This window comes from Mesocricetus auratus, unplaced genomic scaffold, assembly GCF_017639785.1.
Source record: "Mesocricetus auratus isolate SY011 unplaced genomic scaffold, BCM_Maur_2.0 Super-Scaffold_100009, whole genome shotgun sequence".
NCBI lineage: Eukaryota > Metazoa > Chordata > Mammalia > Rodentia > Cricetidae > Mesocricetus > Mesocricetus auratus.
Window position 1 is genome coordinate 20,858,534 of NW_024429193.1, and position 6,012 is coordinate 20,864,545.

Below are 6,012 nucleotides of genomic sequence, written 5' to 3' on the forward strand. Positions count from 1 at the left end.
TTTACGACACGCCCTTCTGTTTATTCTCCCTGCCAAAGTGGAAAGAAATGGAACTGTCCTGTCAAGGAAGCATTGCTCTGGGGATGTGCTGATGGGAACATTTTGTTTTTATTCGGTTCAACAATTCTTTTGTGTTCCATCTCGCCCTCTCCCAACCCACTCTCTCCCTTTCTCAGTCAGGTTAGAACTCGTTTCTTTTGCGTAAAAGAAGCTGTAACTAAAAGTCCACATGGTACCTGGTAAGGAAGAGAGACTAGGAAGCAGGGAAGAATGAGCAGACAGACAGAGATTGAGGGAAGAAAATTTGATCTCCATTCCTCTTCAAAGAAAGCACCCACAGAAACAGCAAAGGTTTTAAGGACCCTGGTACTTCTGCAGCACACACTCCTGATTAGCATTGACCAAGAGCCTGTATCAGGCTGGAGCTAGCCTTAGAGGTGGCAGTCATGAGTAAAAGATGGACTCCACTCCTGCCAAGAGACAGTTGACTACAACATGCCCTGTTCCTTCTAGCTGAGAGAACTTGGACATATCTAATGCTCTTTGCCATAGTTTCCTTCTCTGTAAGGTATGGATGAATTAGAGTGTCACTTCAAAGACTGCCATGACCAAATGAAACAGTAAGCACATGTGCTTATCATGGATCCACACAGGTAGGAGACAGCTCAGTGAAGTACAGCTACAACCATTGTGCATGAAAATCGGCTGTCGCCACACTGCAGGAGAGAGGTGCCTGGGTGTGCTCGTCAGCTATGTAGTGAGTGCTAGGAGAGAAAGCATGGCTCTGACTGAGGACTCAGAGGAGGACTGTAGAGAGCATGGACTCGAGTTAGTCTAAAGAATGATTGCTTTGGCAAATGAGCCAAAAGTCACTTAAGACGTCTCAGTTGTCCTTTGTTTATTGTCATGGGTTTGGGAACTAGACCATGCATTTTTGTCTATTGAATATCAAGTCTTCTATCAATGTTAGTAAGACATAGTATATACCACTCGCTATATAAACATAAGTGGGCAACACATATACATAAACAAATGTGCACTTCTCTAGGGTTGTCAAAGAAACAATAATGTTGTGTATATCTATGTCAACTAGAGGTCACATGATCTAATCAGAAACCTCTTCCAGAGAATGGCTTTCACCTTCCTCATCCATATTTGTTTACAATGGTCTGTATAGTATCCAGGATTCCCACTAGGTCCAATGTCCAACACCTTTAAGAATCCCACTCGATTATTGAGTTTAGAGAGCAATGAAAGCACATGGTTTAGCTATGAAGCACAGAATTTTAAGAAGCTAGTGAGTATCAATTGTGCTCCCAAAGCTCAAAGTAGAAGTTCTTCCTACATTTGATCTTAAGGACAACATTACAAGCAAGGTTTTCTCAACCAGTGTTAGATGAGGTAAGAGAAGTATTGAGATTCCCTGATGCCCTTTCTAAGACTTCAAGAACAGAACTATGGGCAGGCTGGTGGTGAGGATAGTTTTGTGGTATGAACACAGTAGATCACAAGAACAGCAAGGGACAGTGGACACCAGATTTTGAACAACCGATCTTAGGGTTAATACATATTCCCTCCCTCTCTCCCTCCCCCTCCTTCCATCCTTCCCTCCCAGCCTCCCTCCTCCCTCCCCTAACCTCTGATTGAACTTTGGTGGTAATTCTGTCCTTTGACTAGAGTCTGTCACTCAGGTGGGACAGGTGTCAAGTTTGGGTTTGATGTCTAGTTCTGACACCTTCATGTAAAACAAATGGATTGAGCTGACTCAAGTATAGACAGCCTCACCACCTAACAAGTGCCATAACCTGGTAATCGGTAGTGCCAGAACTTTAGCACAGAGCTGCCTGATTTAGAAAGGCAGGCTCTTTGTCCTACCAAGATGGTGTAGGGCAGGCCAAAGTATATCAGCTCTTTACCCACAAAGGTAACCTCCACATTTTGTAAAGCTTCAGGATAAAAGATATACAGACAGTCTGAAGCTAAGATGCCATCCTTTTCAAATTCAGAATTTTGTAGGCCAAAGATTTTGCCAAAGTAACTATGGTTGCTATTTACTTGAAAGACATTAGGGAAAGAGAAAGTACTGTGTTTACACTCTCTCTCTCTCTCTCTCTCTCTCTCTCTCTCTCTCTCTGTGTGTGTGTGTGTGTGTGTGTGTGTGTGTGTGTGTGTGTGTGTGTGTGTGTGTAAATCATCAAGTATCCTTCAATTGCTGGCAATAGCAGAAATTTTTCTTCCTGGAGTGCTGTTCTTGGTCAAGACAAACCCAACATGAGACATCAAAAGTTTGCTTAAAATTTTACTTTGGCTCTGATAGCGTAACTGTCATCTTTCTTTCTCAAACTTAGAATATATCACTGACTTGGAGTCAGATTTTGACATAAAGAGAGTGTTGGCAATATTTTTCCACAGACATCGCTGTTCAAGGTCTTAGAAATAATCTCATAGATGCTAAAAAGAAGAGGCAGGAAGGAATCTCCTGCAGTATTCTAGCACCACCTAAAAAGATTGACATGTTTAGAAGATGTGCGGTGGAATTCTGTAGATCCTTAAGATGGTGCAGAAAGAGAAGCCTAATGGAATATGTAGAGTAAACTGCAAAGGATAAAACTCAACAGTCTTCATAATACCGAAATCTAACATTGTAAGAATGAATGGTGATTTTTTTCATAACATAGTGCTACTTTCTGTGGACTATCACATTATATCACCAATTACAGCCAAAGTTCATCAGGAGAAAGTTTTATTCAGTAATTTATTTCCTGGGTGAATGGTGTGATATACAGAAAGGCCTTGTCAGGGTTTGTATTTTGAAATGTTTTCCCCATGGTTTCCTCCACTACTTTCAGAGTTTTTGTCTTATATTAAGAACCTTTGACCCATTTTGAATTGATTTTTGAATGGGGAAGAAGAAGGGAACTGTAGTTTGATTCTGCATATGGCATTGCGGTTTTCCCAGAAACACTTGTTGGAGCTGGTTTTTCATTTTGTTTTGTTTTGTTTTACAATATAAGTTTTCAGCATTTTGTTGAATTTCAGTTCACTGTCACCATGCCACTGTAAAAAAATCACAGATCTCACCTCAAGGGAAATAAGAGTTCATTCTGGAGCAAAGAATTAGTATTAGCATAGCCTGGGAGGACATATATAGGTTACCCCAAATGCTATTCTAAAATTGTAGCAGGTTTGTGAAGTTGTTATGGAAACAGAACAAATTATAAATACATTGGGGGGTGGTAGGTCAGTCAGGTGGGCTAAAATGGGGTGGGGGCAGGGACATCTGGGCCTCAGATCTGATCTGATGATGTTCTCAGGTTTTGAGTTGATGGAAGATAGTCTCTGTACATTCCAAAATCATTTACCTACTAGTCACAAGATGTCACAGGCACAGGTGGGCGATAAAAGGCCATTTAAAGGACTAAGATATCCCAGGATAATTTGACTCTGGATCTGACTAGTCCAGTAACTCCACAGTCATTAACCAGCTTCTGTAGGATGCTCAGTATAGACACAGCTTCTTTGGGGGAACTTCAGGTATCACCTGTCAAGTTTTGTTTACAATCTTGTTTCCTATTCTGCTGTTCTCTTACTCACTAAATCATGGTCAAGCTCCCAGAGGGCAGCCTGGGAAAGACAACGGAGTCTCCCCACTCCCCTCTATTCCCACCCAACCCCTTCAGAAGTTACCAACTGTGAAAAGCTACACTTCAGCATTTCTATCACAACTTTTAAAGACTCTCTTACATAGCTTCCTGTCTATACTGTTTCATCTTAATTTTTTAAATGTGGGGGAAGCGGGGTCTTGTTTCCACAGAAACCTTCAGTGTCTCTTCTTCTTCTTATGAGTCTGTAGTCATCAATGCCCTGCTTATGAAGCTTCCCTGCCCATAACAGCCATTGGCAGCACAGACCATAAACATTCACATGGCCTCCAGCAGCAGCATAGAACACAGACCATCCTCAACACTTTCCCCAGCCGCAGCATGGACCTTAGACATCCACATTCCCTCAGATACCAGCCCATGCCACGGATATCAACATGGCCTCCTCTTGGGCTCAAGCCCTGCCTTGTCCTGGCATAGTTGAACTATTGAGCACTAGAGCAGCACTATTCATAAAGAGGCACCCATTTCTTCACCTAACTAATATATCTGTTCAGTTTCTGCTATTCTAACCAAGATGTCTGGCATCCATTAAAAAGTAAGCCAAAAATATAAGAAAACATTATCCATTATATTAGGTTAATCAAACAAAGGAGTTATACATGATTAAGAAGTTGCAAAGTTTTGACAAAGACTTGGAAATAATCATTATTACTATATTTTAAAAGTGGGAAAAACAGATTAACTCACAGGAACATGTCAGGAATTTCATTAGCACATGAGGATTTAGAGCAGTCAAGTAAAATTATAGTGAGATTTTTAATGCACTGTATTACAGATGAACTGTTCCTTTGGTGGTTCTATGAAAACGCTGAGCACAGCCAAGGAAACTAAAAAAAAAGAAATTGTGCAATAGAAATTACACAATGTGAATGACAAAAGAAAAATGAATAGGAAACTACAGTGCCTGGCTGTGGGACTGTGCAATCCAGGTGTGGGGTAAATCAGAAGCAAAGATTACATAAGCAGGATCCTCCATGTTCTCTGCTTTGCTTCCACTGAAAGGGCAATTTCTCAGTATTTGCTATCAGAGTGAATACCTTAAGAGTTTCTTGCTTGGATGTGCTCTAACACAGCTGTAAATCAAGATTCTAATATTTCCATTTAGCATGTGATCCAGTGCATTAAACAAATTCTGCTAATAGGTTGGTGTTTTCCGTTAAGTGCCTAAGTTAATAACAAACTCCAATAATAAAAGAAATTCTATTTGTTGTGGTGATATATTATTTATGATTTTATTAAAACTTGCCTAAGGATTCGAAAAGCAGTCAGCCACATGCCATAGAAGCCAGGCACACACCTTTCGCCCCAGGACTCAGGATTTAGAGGTCGATGGATCTCTGTAAGTTCAAGGTCACTATGACCTATATAAGAGTAAAGAGCAACAGAGTTCATGCCTTTGATCCCAGCACCTTGAATCGCGTGCCTTTATTTCAGCATCAAGGAGGTATATAAGACAGAAGCAAGGTCTCATGGTTGGCATTCAGTCTCCAGCCATGTTGATGACATCATAGCAGTCTGGGATTGTAGTCTGAGGACCCGAGATTGATTTTAGGTAGAGGTGAGAGCTAGTGGCCAGTGACTTTGCTTTTCTGATCTTTAGCTTCAAGCTTGAACCCCAATATCAGTCTCTGGGTCTTTTATTTTCACGGTACAGTATGTACTCATATTTAAAATTTGACAGGAAGATGTAAGTCAGTATTGTGGTACATTTCATGTGTTCTTACACAAATCATTTCACCTGATTTTATGCAGCTGCCAACTCCTACATTACTGCAAATTTATACAAATACGAGTCCAATACAATTGCCACTTTCAAATCTTTTAGCAAGTACTTAACGGAACCACCAACACTAAGTAAGTACTTATGTATTCTGTCATTGTGTAACATAGGCTTTGATTCCCTCTGTTTCAGATACAGACAGTAATTTCTAGTGGATTCTACCAAATCTTACAGATGGCACTGTCACCAACCTTTGCACTTCTATCACTAGGGCTTACAGAGCCACAAAGGCACGAGGATTTAGTTAAGTGTTTTATTGTGTTGTGCTTTTCGGTGATAGCACTAAGATAGGCAACAGCCATACAGCTGGTGGTAGTGAAGCAGCATCAAGTTCAGTTCTGTAAGCTCAGAGCTTTCTGTCAAGGAAGACGTAGCAACTGGTCTGCCCTGCTTTTCATAGAGCTTGTCCATCGGCTTTGGATGTGGGTGACGTTTGTCTACCCAGGGTGATCCTGCAGGTACACATCTCAGCTAGGACGTGTGAGAGAGGAAGGGGAGTTATTAGTGATAACTTTGTCACAATTGTCATGGTCAACCCAAGACACAAGGCTATCCCACTGTCACAGT